The sequence below is a fragment of the Dasypus novemcinctus genome, chromosome 5, assembly GCF_030445035.2.
Source record: "Dasypus novemcinctus isolate mDasNov1 chromosome 5, mDasNov1.1.hap2, whole genome shotgun sequence".
Taxonomy (NCBI): domain Eukaryota; kingdom Metazoa; phylum Chordata; class Mammalia; order Cingulata; family Dasypodidae; genus Dasypus; species Dasypus novemcinctus.
The window spans coordinates 36,679,839-36,696,451 of record NC_080677.1 but is presented as its reverse complement, the minus strand read 5'-3'; the positions used below and the strand labels follow the sequence as shown (position 1 = coordinate 36,696,451).

Genomic DNA, 16,613 nt, shown 5'->3' with positions numbered 1-16,613 from the left:
AAAGAAAGATGCACACACTTCCTGCTGGGTAAATAGCCAATTTCCATAACCACCCCACTTCTTTTCTACAAAAACACCCCATTTTTATCCATGGTACTAATGTGTCTGCTTTAAAAAACAACAACAACAATGACAATTTCCAGTATCACTAGCAGCTTGGGAAAGCATGTACACCATCCTGGCCAATGAGATAGAAGTGGAAATCACCAAATGGGGCTTCTAGGAAAGTATTTTTCAAAAAGGCTACTACCTCAGTTGCCTTTGCCTTTGCCCTTTCCAATTTCCTTGCCAGGAACACAGATGAGATGCCAGATGTGAAGCAGCCAACTTGTGACCATGAGGACTCAATCAGAAGGGCTAAAACTATATTTTTAGGATGTTTGAACAGAAAGATAGAAAGACCTGGGTCCCTGTTGGCACTTTGCAATTATGTGGGGAAATTTTGCAATTATGTGGGGAAATAAATCCATATCTGACTAAGCCCCTGTATTAGTCAGCCAAAGGGGTGCTTATGCAAAATACTGAAATTGGTTTGTTTTTATAAAAGGTATGTATTTGGGGTAGGAGCTACAAATACCAGGCCATAAAGCATAAGTTACTTTCCTCACCAAAGTCTTTTTTCATGTGTTGGAGCAAGATGACTGCCAACATCTGCCAGGGATCAGGCTTCCTGGGTTCCTCTCTTTCAGGGTCTTGCTTCTCTCTGGGTTCAGGGTTTCTCTCTTCCGGGGGCTTGCTTCTCTTTCCTCTGTGTGCTTACTTCCCAGAGCTCCAGCTTAAGGCTTCAGCATCAAACTCCAACATTAAGAACCCTCAACTCTATCTTTGCCATGTCTTTTTTCTGTGAGTCCCCACCCACCAAGGGGTGACATGGCCCAATCAAAGCCCTAATCATAACTTAATCATGCCTAGGTTTAGACCAGATTACAAACATACTCCAATATCTATTTTTGGAATTCATAACCACATCAAACTGCTACAGCCCCTATAGTCAGGTTCCAGGATGGTTTGGGGGCACTGTGATTGGACCTCATTTTTTTATAGCACTTTCTTCCTTTTGAGCACCTGTAAGTTGTCTGCAGGATGTGAAGCAATGTTATCACAGTGGAATTTCACTCCAGTTCAATCAGGAGCATTTAACAACCAATTAGTGAGGGTATGAGATGGGCCAAGCACAGTGTTAGGTGCAGTGGGTAAAAGTCTCTGCTCCGTGGTGCTGACATTCTACTGGGGGGAGAGGAACAATAAACAAACAGGACAATCTATAGTATGACAGGAGACAAAAGTGCTGTGGAGAAAAATAAAGCATAGAAAGGAGGATAAATGTGCTGGACAGGACTAGGGGAATGGGCACTTTATACAGGGTGATCGGTCAAGACTTCACTCATTTAGTGGTGTATGAACAAAGGCTTGAAGGAAGAGACGGTGAAAGCCGAAATGAAACCTGGGGGAAGAGAATTTCAGGCAGAGGCATAGCAAGTGCAAAGGCCCTGAGGTAGGTGTACGCTTGGTGTGTTTAAGGGACAGCAAGGAGCCATTGTACCTGAAGCAAATGAGCAGGGGGAGAGTGTAAGGGGAGAGGACAGCTTAGAAATAAGACCAAATCATGCAGGGCATTGTAGGCCATTGAAAGGACTTTGGCTTTATACTGAGAGAGATGGAAAGCCTCTCAAGAGTTCTGAGCAGAAGAGTAACACGAGCTTATGTTTTAAAAACTCACTCTGGCTGTTGTGTGGAGAATGGAGTGTAGGGGTCAAAGCACCAGTTAGGAGTCAGTTAAAATAATCGGGAGAGAGATCTTGGAGCCCTGGGCTAGGGTGGTGAGAAGTGATCAGATTGAGATTTAGAGATAGAGCTGATGGGACTTGCTGCAGATGGATGGATGGAGTAAGAGAAAGAGGAATAGGGCTGCCTCCAGCCTTTTTGCCTAGGCATTTGAAGAATGTAATTGCTATTCATTGAAATGGAGTAATGGTGGGAAAAAGAGTTTTGAGGTATGAAAAATCAAGAGTTCAATTTTGGAGAAGTTAATTTCAAGAAGCCTTTTTTTTAAAAGTAATTTTCTTTTTTTTAAATTTTTAAATTTATTTCTTTCCACTTTCCATCCTCTCCCTCCCCTCTACCCCTCCACCCCCCCCCCGCCCCCCGTTGTCTGCTGTCTATGTCCATCCGCTGTATGCTCTTCTTTGTCCGCTTGTATTCTTGTCGGCAGCACTGGGAATCTGTGTCTCTTTTTGTTGCGCCATCTTGCTGCATCAGCTCTCTATGTGTGCAGCGCCACCTGTGCAGGCTGTGCTTTTTTCACGCAGGGTGGCTTTCCTTGCCAGGCACATTCCTTGCACATGGGACTCCCCTACGTGGGGAAGCCCCTGCGTGGCACGGCACTCCTTGCGTGCATGGGCCAGCTCACCGCACTGGTCAGGAGGCCCGGGGTTTGAACCTGGACCTTTCATATGGTAGATGGATGCTCTATCAGTTGAGCCAAATCCACTTCCATCAAGAAGTCTTTTAAAGGCCAAGTACAAACATGGGCAGTAGGGTATAAGAGTCTACAGGTCAGGGAATGAACTTGGCTAGAGACAGAATTTAAAAGTCATAAATAAGAGTGGTATTTAAAACAACATGACTAGATGAAGTCATCATCTAGATAAGAGAAGATCAAAGAGAGCTGAGTTTCCAGCACTGAGCTCTGGGGAGGCCTGCAGGAAAAATAAATAAATAGGAAAATGTGCTAACCTGGAAGCCAAGTGAAAAGTGTTTCAGGAAGGAAATGTGTCACTTATAACTCACAGGTTAAGTAAAGTGAAGACTGAAATTACCACTGACCTTGAAAAGAACTGTTTGCATGATGTTGTGGAAACAAAAATCTGTCTAGATTTGGTATACTAGTTATTGATGACCATGTAACCAATTACCCCCCAAAATTTAGCAGTTTAAAATACTAAGCATGGGAAATGGATGTGGCTCAAGCCATTGGGCATCCACCTAACATATGGGAGATCCCAGTTTGGTTCCTGGTGCCTCCTAAAGAAGATGAGCAAGACAGTGAGCTGACACACTAAATAATAATTTTTAAAGAAGCTTTATGTTACATAAATGTTACATCAAAAATACAGGGGAAAAATGGGGAAAAAATTTTAAATATAGGGGATTCCCAAATACCCTATCCCCTCCCCCTCCCACACTTTACCACATTAACAACATCTTTCATTAGTGTGGTACATTTGTTACAACTGACAAAAACATATTGAAGCATTGTAGTAAACATGGAATATAGTTTACATTATAGTTTACACTTTGCCCTTCACAATTTTATAAGTTTTGACAAAATGTATAATGGCCTGTATCCATTATTGCAATGTCATGCAGGACAATTCCAATGTCGCCAATATGCCCCCATGTTGCACCTATTCTTCCCTCTCCCTCCCCTCAGAACCTCTGGTGGCCACTGCCTGTATATCAATGTTACAAGCTCTTCCATTGCTAGCATAATAATAAGTCTACTTTAGTCCACAGTGCTTTCCCCCTTATGTTTGTTCATTTCTCCATCTTGAGGATTTTGGAATGATGATGCCCAGCCTGTGAAAGGGGGCTTAGATCCCATGGGGCAGGTGGATGGAACTGTATTTCTTGCAGTTGCAGACACTCTCAGCTTCCTGGAATGGTCATTGTCCATCATCATTGTATTAGTCAGGGTTCTCTAGGAAAACAGAATCAACAGGAGAAATCTGTCAATAGTATGAGATTTTATGAGTCTCTCATGTGACCGTGGGGATGCACAAGTCCAGCTTCCACAGGCAGGCTGCAGACCAGGGCTCCGATGGAAGTCCAGTGAAGGTTGTATTAGGCAGCCAAAGGGGTGCTGATGCAAAATATCAGAAATGGGTTGGTTTTTATAAAGGGTATTTATATTTATTTGGGGCAGGAGCTTACAGATAGCAGGCCATAAAGCATAAGTTACTTCCCTCAGCAGTCTATTTGGAGCAAGATGGCTGCCAACATCTGCGAGGGTTCAGGCTTCCTGGGTGCTTACCCTCCTGGGGCTTGCTTTTCTCTGGGTTCAAGGTTCCTTTCTTCCTGGGACTGGCTTCTCTTTCCTCTGGGAGCTTACTTCCCGGCACTCCAGCTTTAGTCTTCAGCATCAAACTCCAACATCAGAAAACCCTCAACTCTGTTCTTTGCCATGCCTTTTATCTGTAAGCCCCACCCACCAAGGGGTGGGGACTCAATGCCCTAATCATAACTCAATCATGCCCAGGTACAGATCAGATTACAAACATAATCCAATATCTATTTTTGGAATTCATAACCATATCAAACTGCTACAAAGGTATCTTCCCAGAGAGAGCTGAGAAATTCTCTCTGAATGCTAAAATCATTTCCCCTTTTTAGGCATTCAACTGATTGGATAAAGCGTCATTCTTTGCTGATGGCAATCTCCCTGACTGAAGTAGATGTAATCAGCTATGCAGTAAAGTCACTGGTGACTGAAGTCCATAAATGTCCTTGTATTACAATTAGCCCAGTGCTTGCTTAACCAGATAACTGGACACAATTACCTGGCCGAGTCCACACATTAGTCTAACCATCACAATCATCCCTTTGTTGGTTGACCTGGGCAAGTCCGATGAACTGGTCAGTAGGTTTTGCAACTTTGCTGAGGTTATGCCTAATCATTCTTATTAATATAGGTGATATGTCTGACTTATTGAATGTGTAACTAGATATAATTCTATTTTATACCTTAATCCATACATTTCCTAGAAGTATTGTGAATAATAAAGCTTAGGCTTCTGAATAACAAACCTGAGATGGGATTTTTTTAATAGACTTGTTCTGTACCATGTGGGGATCAGTAGTGAGAGCACCCATTTCCCCAGGCTTCCCAGATACTTAACCATACAAGCCCCAATTGCTAAAATCAGCCGTATGAAACCAACATGCCTGGAGAAGGGCCGCCATTTTCTCTTGGCTTGAAAACAAGCCCATCCTCAGCTGCCTTGAAAAGGCAGGCAGCTGGTCAGAGATCTGCAGATGGCCCGATGACCCCAATTAAAATGTTATCCAATTGGAGTGACCACTTAAATCATTAATAATGCCTGCAGTTGCTTGATCTTCTGACTCTACACTACAACTACACACTAAAATGTGATTAGGCCCTGAAACAAAAGTAAATGAAAGGATCAATTATTTCACAAAATATGTGTTTAAATCTGTGTCTTATGTTAGTCTTATGTTAGTATTTAGAAGCATGGGAGTCTTGGGTCCTCCTGGAACAAGGATCAGGCAACTGTAGGATTTGGAGAGAGTAATAAATAAGTCATTTTTTCTCCCTCTCACATTCAGAACCAACTCAGAAATAAGACACGGAGTGGAAAGTAAAGTGTTAGCTTTATGACTAATCAGACAGTGTTTTCAGAGCTGAGACCATTTTACTCCCTGTCCCAGTCTAGACTTGAACCACCATTAAGTTATACTAATCCTGGGCAGCAAGGGAAGAAAAAAGGAGTGAATCCTCAGAGCTTACAGTCTTCTTATAGATTTACTCTTTTATTAGAAGAATGCTACCTTCCAGAACATATGTGGGTCTAAACATTTCAGTTGGGTAAAACGCAGTCATGTTGTTCCAGAGTTAATGAGAAACAGTCTTTTGCATTCAGTTTGGACTATTGAAAAAGCACAAAAGTAAAGACAGTGACATTTATAATGTACCCAACAGAATGTACACTGAACTGATAAAATTCTCAATGACTTCAAGGTGGTCCCTTATCTCCCACCCCCATCAGAAAAGGTCAAGAATCCTGGCACCGTCCTATTGAGAATAGGAGCTGGGCAGAAGATGGAAGCCAACAGATCTAACTTCAACTTACATGCTTTCGAAATTCGTGTTAGCACAGGATTTTATTGAAATCCATTCCAGCTCTGGAAAGGAATGAGGAAAGGGTGGGCAAGAGGCCAGAAGCATTACTCTGGCAAAGAAGTTTCTCCTCAGAGAAATGTGGGTTGGGATAAAAGGCCCCCTCTAGCAGCAACAAAACAAGTCAGAGAAGTCCCAAACAGCTCCCAACACCCTGGGATTCCTGCTCTCCAAGTCGTTCACCGCATGTATGAAAGCCAGGCCAAGTACAAACCAAGAAAGGAAACCCAGCATGTTTTATCAAGAATTTACAATGTACCAAGCCATAGGCCAAAAACTGGGAACAGAGGGGTAAACTCACACTCAAAATGAGCCAGGGAAGCTTCAACTTGCATTACGACCCCACCACTATCATCATTAGGAGTCCTGAAGAATGCATGCCATGAATAGCTCATAGAGGGCAAATGGTGAATCTCTTTCCTTGCAGTCATTTCCCTGTATCTTTCTCCATCATTAGAAATATTCCTGGCACTCTGCTGTATGCTGGAGATCCAGGACAGAAGGAAACAGAGTCGTGTGGAGCTTACCTTCTACCGTCACCCCAACTTTGCTTTTGGAGAGAACCCTAATGTGGCTGCGTGCCACCAGAGAAAACCCTGGGTAAACTAAACAGGCTATGATTCTTCTTCAACTCTCTTGGCCTCTTTGGTTCTTCCTCTCCTGTATTTGATATGCTGTCAGTTTCCTTGCTGGTGATGGTAGATTCAGTGTAGGCATCTCCTCCTTTGGGAAGCCTTCCCTTAACTGGCTGGGCTCAGTGGCTTTGTGCCGTGCTCTTGGCACTCTACCTGCAGGTGAACCTCCCTTTAGGTTCCTTGAGGCTAGGGACAGTTTCTCATTCAACTTCACACCCCTGAGTACCTAACACAATACCCAACACAGAGAAAGCACTCAAAAAAATACTTGTGGCTTTGAACAGTCCTATAAATAAAATAGTTGAAGTGCTCTAGATCCTAGGAAGCCCCAAATCTCAAAATTCCAGGACATCGAAACTAAATGTAGAAGTAAATGTAGAAGCAGGGCTGGGCGACTGCAGGGCCTGTGTGGTAGCTGCAGACTATCTTAGGGGAGATCCTGGGAGCGTTCTCTAGGACTGCAGCTGTTGGCCTCACCCCTCCCACTGTTAATCCCCACCAGCTTTCCTTCCAGAGAATTCATGCCTTGGAATAGAAGACAAACAGCTTGGGTGATGTTGCCACGAGACCGCGAACATGCAGATTCATGTTCTAATGGAAGGGTCCCTAAATACAAACGGTAAATATGTTCACCATTTATATTCCCACTGCCTGCTACAGTGCATGGCTCAGTCATTAATTCAGCGAATATCTACCTGGAGCCTGCTAAGTGCTGGGCAGTGAGCATCAGTGAATGTGGGAGACAAGTTCCGTGCTCTCAAGGGGCTTATAGGAGACGCGACTCTTGACTCTTGGAGGGCTGGGAGCTGACTCCCCACTCCCCAACCTTGATCTGAACACAGTGCTTGATACAGCATGGTATCTGGTTAACCGAACTCTTCAGTTATTTCACTGCAGTCAACATTCCCTCCTCCCCCTTCCCATCCAGCGACACAGAGGTGGCTCCGGTGACAAGGTGGGGCATTTGGAGACTGTGGCTCCGGTGACAAGGCGGGGCATATGGAGACTGTGGCCATTATATTAAACAGACCGTCTATAATGGGATTTCCAGGCAACGGAACTCACCCCCTTACCTCACTCCCTCCTCAGAGGTTTTCCTTTAACGAGCACACCACCCCCGCCCCGTCCCCTCAGCTATTGTCTTTAATAGAAGACTATCTTCTGTTACATAATTAGACTTGTCTTAGCATTTAAAAAAGCACAAAGGCGCCCGGTTAGAAACTTACGAAACAGGAGGCAGGATTGGGGGTGGAAGGTGGAGTGGAGGGAGGCGGGTAGGGTGGGGGGCATGAGGAGGTGCCTAACATTATTTTAGTGCCAGGAGCTTCCTCTGCCCTTCAGCCAGGTGTCTGGGGCAGACGTGCCGGCGTCCGCGGGACGCACAGACTCGGGTAGGCAGAGGCCGGGTTTTCTGCACCGCCTGGGCCGACGGCGGCGGGCGTCCGGCAGGAGGCGCCCGCGGGCCCCCGGGCGTGGCTCGCGGGGCGGGGTGCCAGGCCGGGCGGGGCGCTCGGGCAGCTTTCTGGTTGGCTGCCGCCCGGCTGCCGGCCGCCCAGGCGCCTCTCCACCGCGCGTCGCCGCCGTTCTCCCCTTTCGGCCGCCGCGCGCGACCGGGTAAGTGGGTTCCCGCTGGCGCGACGCCGCGGTCGGCCACGTGGCCGCGCCGTCAGGGAGGGGGCTCGCCCCTCGCTCCCCCTCCGTCGGGGCGGCAGGGAAGGCTGGGCGGGGGCTGTGCGCCCCGGGCGCCCTCTCGGGTAAACTGCCCTCCAGCCCCGGGAGAGGCAGCGCCCGGGCGAGAGCCGGCTTTAGCGCCCCTCCGAGGCGGGGGCCCCCGTTGAGCCCGAAATCCCCCGCTTTCTTGAGGGTCCCTGCAGGAGCAGGTCCCCGCCCCCCAAGGTGTCCGGCCCGCAGCCGGCTTACCGTTCCCTGGAGAATCCGTCTCTGACCCGGGCCGAGGCGCCGAGCCCGGGGCCGCCTCGGCTTCTCGGCGCACTTGGGACGCGCGTGTGCGCGGGGCTCGGGTTCCGGGCCGCAGCCCCCGCGAGGGAGCCGGGTTTCCCGCGGAGCCGCGCGATAACGGGCCGAGCCCGCGGAGGCGACTTCGCCCGCTCAGCCCCGAATGCCGTTCCGTCCCCACTTTGCCCCGCAGTTGGGTGCGTTGAAAGGTCTGGAGGCGAGGGAGCCTCGCGGGAGCGGATCACCGCAGGGAGTCCAGCGGGGCGCGGGGCGCCTCTACTCCTTCCGATTCACCTTTATTCGCCTTTTCGGGAGTGGCGCGTGCCTTACGCAGCGCCCAGACGATTCATTCAGCATTTTCAGGGTGTGAGGCCCATCACGGTTTTCCGTCCTGGAAAAGCAATCTGAGCAATTGGGGGTGGCGGCTGGGACGAGGCCTTGAAGGTTTACCTTCTGTCCAGAGAGAGACACCTGCAAGGCTGCCCTCAGCTAACTTGGTTTGGTTGTGTGTGGCTCGGGAGCACCAGTGCGCACAGTAAGTGTTCATTACTGGGGCGAATTGCTGTACAAAGCGATATTCTCCGAACTCAGCAAAATTTGGTAAGATCTAAATTTAGGGTGGAAAGAATGCTGGCTGTTATAAATACCACTTAGTAGGCTTCTGCGGAAACGTGAGGCGCCCGGCGCTGGATGGCTTGTTTTCCTCAGTACTGAAAGACATTTACTAGCCTCTTGCTGGTTAGGAAACCGGCTGGAACGACATTTTCACCAGGCGTTTTAAAAGGGGAGTTCTGGGCACCTTTTTATGCATGTGGGCGCGAAGCACAATCTCTGGTGAATAACTCTCAGGACAAGAAAATGAGACCGTAGTAATTTCTCCTGTTGAACCAAAGCTGGCTATGGGAGAGAGGAGGGCTGGAAGCCAAGGAGCCCGTCCCGGAAGCTGCTGCGGCCAGTATCTATTTAAAGAGTGTGGAACCCCTGGGAGTGGAGTGCTAGGGGGCTGGAAACTGTTACCAACGCCCTGGGCTTACCCCAGGGTAAACAAGCCTCTTGCTTCGACTTCTAAATCTGTTAAAGGTTTGTTTCCCTTTTTCCGGGGGTAATGAGGAAATTTTGTCAAACTGTTGCCAGCCGGGAGCACAGTGCTGTTTTATAAAATTGTTACTCTTATATGGTAAGGTAACAAAGGGGAAGTTTGAAAGTTTGATAATTGCTGGCATTCTGCCAAATGGATTCCTAAAGAATAGAAATTTAATGTACATCACTGCACATTTTACTGGCTGAAAATCACAGGTTTCACAAGTATCAGGAAAGTAGCTTTGTGTGGGAAATCTAGCCAAAGGTAGTTTTTTGTCAAAAGGTAGATAGTATATCATGACAAGAGAAACCACTCTTAAAAAGAATACCATTAAAAGCTATGGCTTGATATTCTTAACATTGCTCTTTTACTTTTCTACCAGGCTGTCAAGTTCAAGTTGCTGAGGCACTTAAGGTATGGACCAAATGGAAAGAATTTGGCTTGATTATTTAATAGACTAATTCTTGGCCAAGGATGAGAACTCTAATCTGATTGGACCATGCTTCAGCTCTGATGGGTTAAAGGATTTACCTGAGGCCAACTTGATGTGCAGTAACCTACTAAATGCAGTTAATATCATCGCCCCCTGAAAAAAAATTGTTCCTTAAGAAAAAGAAAACCTCTAGAACTAGATCGTATTTACCACTAAGCCAAAAAGGGTTCTTTTAGAAAAGGTTGCTTATTTAACCTTTGAGTTTTTCTTCTGACAGGGGCCATTTTTTTAATGTCACTACATTGATAATGTCATACATTGTGGGACTCTATTTACCTGCACAGCATTTGTGAACAGCCCAGACTCTACTTTATTTTTCTTAGCATATATTCTCTTATTTAGTAGTTGCTGACCAAAATACTGTTGTGATTTCTTTCACAGGGCAGCTGTTTGGAAGACAGAATGAAGAGAAGCCTTTTCAAGGGGATAAGGTGTATTTGAATGTGAGATTATTGATACATACAGAATAGTTTTGTTTTCTTTGTCCCTCATTGTGGTGCAGGAGTGAATTTTGAAAGTCCTAAATATCTGTAGGAACCTGTATCTGAGACTGTTATATTAAGAGAACAAAATTTCCATTTATGGTATTTCTTTCATCAGCCAGTCTTAATCCAAAGCTTAACAGTATTAATACCAAAAGAACAAGAGAGTCAAATCCATAATCTTAGTTCATATACTTCACAAAGCTGTGGCTAAGATTAGTTGTTTTAAGTAGATTACTTTTGTTTATAACTAGGTTAACATTTTAAAAATTCCTTTCTTTGGGTTATTCTGAAGATCACGCTTTTACAGTGTATCGTAAAGTCACTGATGAGGCATATATATGGCCATGGTAGACTTAATTCTGGCTAGGATTTATCTCTGCACTAAGTAAAATATACGCACAGCTATAATAAAATGTGACACTACCTTCATGTTGGTATGCCAAAGTATCTGATCAATGTTTCCCGGGGATGGAGAGCTGTTGAGTATGAAGAGGTATAAGGGAATTGGGGGGGGGGGGGGGAGGGTTACATGGCTATTAGTACACACTTAAAAGGGTAAATTTTACTGTACGATGTCAATAAATATGACTTTACAAAACTTTGTACCTTTTCTCATATCTTAGTGGTACAGCAGTAGTGCTTCCTAATTAAGTCATACAATTTTCTTTAATAGAGGTTTCCGTCAATAATACAGTATTCCTGTTAACTTACAGCTGCATTTTGGTAAAATTCCATTCTTGTGGATACAAGGTGATAGAAAAGTTACCATGTACCCTAACCCCTGTTGGGTTCCTTGCAACTTCCGGATAAAGAGATGCACTTACCCAATAAAGCACTTAGGAGTGGAGCTGATGCAGCTCAGTCGTTGACAGCCTGTTTCACATGTACGAGGTCCCAGGTTCAATCCTTGGTATCTCCTAAAAAAAAAAAAAAGTTATGAAATTGACACTTGACAGTATTGGCAATTGAGTTACATAGTTTGATTTTTAAAAGTGTTCCTATCAATTATAGCATCGGTGTGGAGAAACTGGCCACAGTAGTTGCTGGGGGCAGGGAGAGGGAAGAAGAGATGTGATGTGGGGGCATCTTCCGGACTCGGGAGTTGTCCTGAATGATGTTGCAGGGACAGATGCTGGACATTATATATCCTGCCATAAGCCACTGGGTGGACTGTTACCCATGTGGTGCGGCGGTGCTCCAGGATGTGTTCACCAAATGCAATGAGTGCCGCAACGGTGGGGAGGGTTGGTGATGTGGGAGGAGTGGGATAAAGGAGGATGGGGGTATATGGGAACCTCTTATTTTTTTAACGTAATGTTTTTTAAAAAGTGGTCATATCCTATATAGAATACAAAATTCTATCTAGTTATTAGGTATAGTGTTCCTAAGAACTTGGTTGCTAATGATTCTAGTAGTAAATCTTTGTAATTAAAGTGACTATTCTAAGCTAAAATACCTTATTTTTTGAGGTTCCTAATACCTCAGACATTTGGTAGTGTTTATTGTGCACCTACTATGTTAACTTTTTAACAGCACTGTTTTATATGGCATAAAAATTTAAATGCCCAACAATAATTATGTTTAACATTTGGTATACATATGAGTAAAGATAAAAGGTTGCTGAGTAAATACTGTATTTAAATAAGAGTTAAAGGTTTAATTAACAATAGCTTATTTATGAATAAGAAAAGTCACTGGCTGAAGAGGATGGTGTTTATTTTCCAATATTTGATTTGGCTCTACCCTGACTTCTAGCCCCTGCCAACTGAACAGAATTCCCCACCATTGTAAAATGATGCTCTCGACCAGGCCAAAACAGCACACCCTTAGTTTGGCCTGTGGCTCTTTACCAGCTAAAGTTGTCCAATCCCACACCTCTGGTCATGGCTTTGAAACTGGTACCTGTAGCTCATTTGACCTTAAATGCCACTTCCCACCAGGAAGGAGGCTCTCACTAGACTACGAATCTGTTATTTAAATCACTTCAGTTTAGAAAGGGAAAAAATGATCCAAACAAGGCCTTAGGAATGTTCTTAATCTATCCATTCATTTTTTGACTGAAATGGGAAATTACAGATAATGTAAGCTTCCCCACAGGTGTTCAGCTAAACAGTAGCTTCTGGGGCAGGTCTACTGTGTTCAGAAAGGCATGCTGCCCACACAGGTCAGGTTTTGGGGTAATGTAGCCCTAGTGGCCTCTGCAAATGAGGCCTTGCCAACCCCCTGCCAGCAGACAGTGTCCAGCACGAGTCCTTGGGGTTCTGAGCTTTCGCAAGCAGGAACCATCTGAGGGGAGCAGCCGGTACTTCCGTTGGAGGGTGCCTGTATACTCAGGGCACAGCCTGGACGAATGAGGCCAAACTTCGAGGCACAGGTAAGTACCACAGTCGAGGCAGGGTGATACTCAGCTCTGCCCATCCCCAAGGGGCCCTCCGTCAGTGACCAGGCACAATTGAGGCCAGAGGTCCTGGAACTCCTTGACATTCAGAGAACTGACTTGGGAGCTGAGGTTGGCGCTGGTGAGAGCAAGGGGTCCCTCAGATAGCTGGGCCCAGTCCTGCTTGAAGGCATGCTCTGGAATCCGGACGCCGCCAAGAGAAGGGAAGGGTCAGGTCTTTGTTGAGCTCCTTGGGAAGTTCCATCGCCAAGAGGTTTCTCAGGAGTTCACCCAGGCATAAGGTCAGCGGCTTGGCTTTGTTGCCACCCTGGAGGCAGTAGACAACGCCCAGGGCTGCCAAGCTCCCTGCGCAGGCCAGACCATGGGATGTGTAGGTGGGAACTGCCAACACGGTGCCGGCGTGCCCTTGGTCAAGGCGGCTCCCAGTGCAAGGCGGCCCCCACTGGGAGCGGCAACAACTGGGACCGGAGCCAAGGGGGCAGGGCTCGGCGGGCGGAGGAGAGGCCTCAGCGCATTCCCACATTGGCAGCCACCGCGGATCTCAATACGTTAAATTCTAGGTTACAAATAATCCCTGCCTTTATGGAATTTACACAGTGGCGTTTTTCTGGGGGTTGAACCCAGGACCTTGTACATGGGAAGCAGGTGCTCAACCACTTGAGCTACATCTGCTCCCCTATTTCAATGATGACGCTGGTTAGGCTTCCATCAGTTGACTTGTGTTATGGGGAACAATTTCATTTCTGGGGGGATATCTAAAAGACACAGTCGGCTTGCGGTTTATAAATATTAAAAAATGCATTAGCGGGAAGTGGATGTGGCTCAACTGATAAGTGTCCAACTACCATATAGGAGGTCTAGGGTTCGGTACCCAGGGCCTCCTGACCCATGTGGTGAGCTGGCCCACGGGCCGTGCTGCTGCACGCAAGGAGTGCCGTGCCACGCAGGGGTGTCCCCCACTAAGTGGAGCCCCATGCACAAGGAGTGCGCCCCGCAAGGAGAGCTGCCCAGCATGAAAAAAGTGCAGCCCGCCCAGGAGTGGCAACGCGCACACACAGAGCTGACTCAGCAAGATGACGCAACAAAAAGATTTTCAGCCCTGTCTGACAAGAGTGCAAATGAACACAGAAGAACACACAGCAAATGGACACAGAGCGGATGAGGGGTGGATCAAATTTTTAAAAATGTTTAAAAAGATGCATTAGAAGAGGGAATAAAAGTTCAGCAAGAAGACAGATGGAGAAAAGCCAAGCCAATAGTCGTGTTCTCTTCAGACTATCCAATTTGACCTTGAGCCTTTCTGTAGTCAGAATAGCCATTTGGACAATTGAAAATAGCTTTAAAATGGAGGAGAGGGATGAATTAGAATTCTAGGTGTCTTTCCACGTAAGATGCTTTTCTCATCTCAATGTAGAAGTAGAACACATAGCAGGATAATTGAATAGGACTTAGAGAAAGTGGACACTGAAGCATCTGGCTGCCTTAAGAGCTGTGGTCAGTTGGCCAGGTGAACCTGTGAGTCTGGGCAGTCTGGTTTGATAGTCAAGCCAAAGTGTTTTTTTTAAACAAATCAATTTTATTGATACATATTAATAAAGCATACAGTTCAACGTGTACAATCAGTGGTATTTGGTATAATCACATAACTGTGCATTCATCACTTCAAACAGCATTTCCATGATTTCAATAACAATTATAGTAAAAAAGCAAACAAGAAAATTCTTCACCGCTTGCACTCTACGCTGCCCCTGCCTTACATAGCTGAAAGCTTTTTAAGATGCAACAAACACCATTTATATAATTAATAAACCTCCCATAATGGAAAATACATGGAACTTTGGGAAACAGTCCAAAATTGCACTTCAAGACAGCAGTCACTTACCACATGTAGCTATTTACTTGAAATGTGGCTGGTCCAAATTAACATGTATTTTATGTAAAAAAACAAACAAAAACAAAAACACTCCAGAATTAGTATAAAAGAGGCAGAAAGTCCAATCTATAGGACTATGACCAAAGGAATTGAAAGCAGGGACTCAAGATAAGCACTGGGGTTCATAGCTGCATTCACAGTTGCCAAAATGTAGAAGCAACCCAAGTGTCTAACTGGATGGGTAAACAAAACAGTATATACATGCAATGGAATAGTCAGCCCTAAAATGAAGTGAAGTTCTGATACAACATGAATGAAACTGGAAGATACATTGAGTGAAGCCAGACACAAGGACAAGCATTGTATGTTCTCATGAAATATGAAGAACACGCAAATGCATAGAAACTAGAATCCAGGTTATCAGGGACCAGGTGGGTGGGGACTGGGGAGTCAATGCTCAGTTGGCTCTGAGTTTCTGTCTGGGATGATGGTGATAGAGATACAACTTTGTGAATGTAATTACTACTGTTAAATATCTGAAAGTGGATAAAATCGGAAGTTTTAGGTGGTGTGTAAATTGCCAGAAGATAGGAAAATTAAACCATACTGTAAACTATGGACTACAGTTAATAGTATAATATTGTCTCATCAGTTGTAGTGTATCACACTAATGCAAAATGTTAATGGGGAAACTGGGAAGCGGACTTGGCCCAGTGGTTAGGGCGTCCGTCTACCACATGGGAGGTCTGCAGTTCAAACCCTGGGCCTCCTTGACCCGTGTGGAGCTGGCCCACGCGTAGTGCTAATGCACGCAAGGAGTGCCAAGCCACGCAGGGGTGTCCCCCGCGTAGGGGAGCCCCACGCACAAGGAGTGCACCCCATAAGGAGAGCCGCCCAGCACCAAGAAAAGTACAGTCTGCCCAGGAATGGTGCCGCACACACGGAGAGCTGACACCACAAGATGATGCAATAAAAAGAAAACACAGCTTCCCGTGCCGCTGGCAACAACAGAGGCGGACGAAGAAAAATACGCAGCAAATAGACACAGAGAACAGACAACTGGGGCTGGAGCTGGGGCTGGGGCTGGGTACAAATAAATAAATCTTTTTTAAAATGTTAATGGGGAAACTGAGAAGACTACTATATTGAGAAAGCCACTTTCTGATTTTTCTGTAATACTATAACTTTTCTAATAAAAAGAGTCACAATTTTTTATACTGATTACATGTTGAATGATAATATTTTGGATATATTGAATAAAATAAAATATATTAGAATACATGATTTGCATTATTCCTGTTGGACAGCACTGCTCTAAAACATGAATCAAAATAGTCACGGAAACTTGCAGATACATTTCACAATCCAGGATATAAGATATTTCCAAATGAATCTTTTACAAAGAAATACTTTGCTATTCTCTTATATAGGACCTTGAGGAAAAGCAAGAGTAAAATTAGCACTTACAATGCAGAATTTAGGGGTAAATAGCTTTTTTTCCATGGGCTGAAGTTGCAAGCGTAGGGAGCCATTCCTGCTAAGAAGACTTAATACAAATTCCACACTCCACTGCTAACATTTCTGAGATTTTAAATGAAAGATATCAGAATATGGTGAACATTTTTGTTCTATGACTACTTTGCAAGCAATTGTGTGCTTAGAATATTAGAATAATCAGGAGGCCAAAGGACAAAATACCACTTCTTTAGTGGAGACGCCACACAAAGAATAGTTCTGGTTTCCTGGTTTAGTGGATTTGGGTTTGTTTCTCACAT

At 45.3% G+C, this 16,613-nt stretch overlaps 1 non-coding gene and 1 pseudogene across 1 annotated transcript; one reads left to right on the top strand and one right to left on the bottom strand.

The window, feature by feature from the left end:
* The window catches only part of LOC101444420 (threonylcarbamoyl-AMP synthase-like), a 257,591-nt pseudogene extending 242,739 nt beyond the window's left edge, over positions 1 to 14,852 (bottom strand).
* Positions 10,055 to 10,129, top strand: LOC111764833 (small nucleolar RNA SNORD93). The gene has a single exon (XR_002797341.1). It is a non-coding gene; the product is annotated as a small nucleolar RNA SNORD93 (small nucleolar RNA).
* Positions 14,853 to 16,613: the final 1,761 nt, after the last annotated feature.